Genomic DNA, 897 nt, shown 5'->3' with positions numbered 1-897 from the left:
CCAAACGCTCCATCCAGTTCGTGGACTGGTGTCCCACCGGCTTCAAGGTTGGCATCAACTACCAGCCGCCCACCGTGGTTCCTGGAGGAGACCTGGCCAAGGTGCAGAGGGCCGTGTGCATGCTGAGCAACACCACCGCCATCGCCGAGGCCTGGGCCCGGCTCGACCACAAGTTCGACCTGATGTACGCCAAGCGGGCCTTCGTCCACTGGTACGTGGGGGAGGGGATGGAGGAGGGCGAGTTCTCCGAGGCCCGGGAGGACATGGCCGCCCTGGAGAAGGATTACGAGGAGGTGGGAACTGATAGCGTGGAAGAGGAAGAGGAGGGAGAGGAGTACTGAAGTTTCAGCTTGTTTTTTAACGATGCAAATGTTTAAAGGCCTGCTGTGGAAGCGCTGTGTGTAAATGAGAGGATTTTAATAAATCCCTTGAACGACAAGTTTCTGGTTTTATTTAAGGTCTGCTGTTTGGTGATTCTAATGACAGGTCTGAAGCAGCCATGATGTGTCCCAACAACAGAAAACACACATTTATACACACACCTGTGTGCTGTTAGTTTGAGTTACCATGACATGATTTATCAATAACACTCTGAACCACAAGACAAATGATTAAAGGTTTGGGTGAACTTTAAACTAATATTGTTGTTAGATCTGTTTTTACCACTTTTGAACAAAGAGCTGAACTTGAGTCCTAAAAGCTCTGAAGCTCTGTTTACAACAAACTTCAAAATGGCTGCCAGCACTAACGCTAATCTGTCTGAGTTGATCATTTTTAGACATCATCTTCTTTACCTGCTTCTCTCTAAGTCACATGGAGACAACATCCACCCTCTCACCCCCACCTTTAGAGTTAGCAGTGAATGAAAACGGAGTACCTGGAGTACAGGTGAGCTCG

At 48.5% G+C, this 897-nt stretch overlaps 1 protein-coding gene across 1 annotated transcript in view; it reads right to left on the bottom strand.

Moving 5' to 3' along the window:
• Positions 1-897, bottom strand: part of ptprnb (protein tyrosine phosphatase receptor type Nb) — a 25149-nt gene that overhangs the window by 14718 nt on the left and 9534 nt on the right. The gene's annotated exons all lie outside the window — the stretch shown is intronic.

This window comes from Kryptolebias marmoratus, linkage group LG23, assembly GCF_001649575.2.
Source record: "Kryptolebias marmoratus isolate JLee-2015 linkage group LG23, ASM164957v2, whole genome shotgun sequence".
NCBI classification, from domain to species: domain Eukaryota; kingdom Metazoa; phylum Chordata; class Actinopteri; order Cyprinodontiformes; family Rivulidae; genus Kryptolebias; species Kryptolebias marmoratus.
Note: the sequence above shows the minus strand (reverse complement) of the source record. Positions and strands in the feature narration are given on the sequence as shown.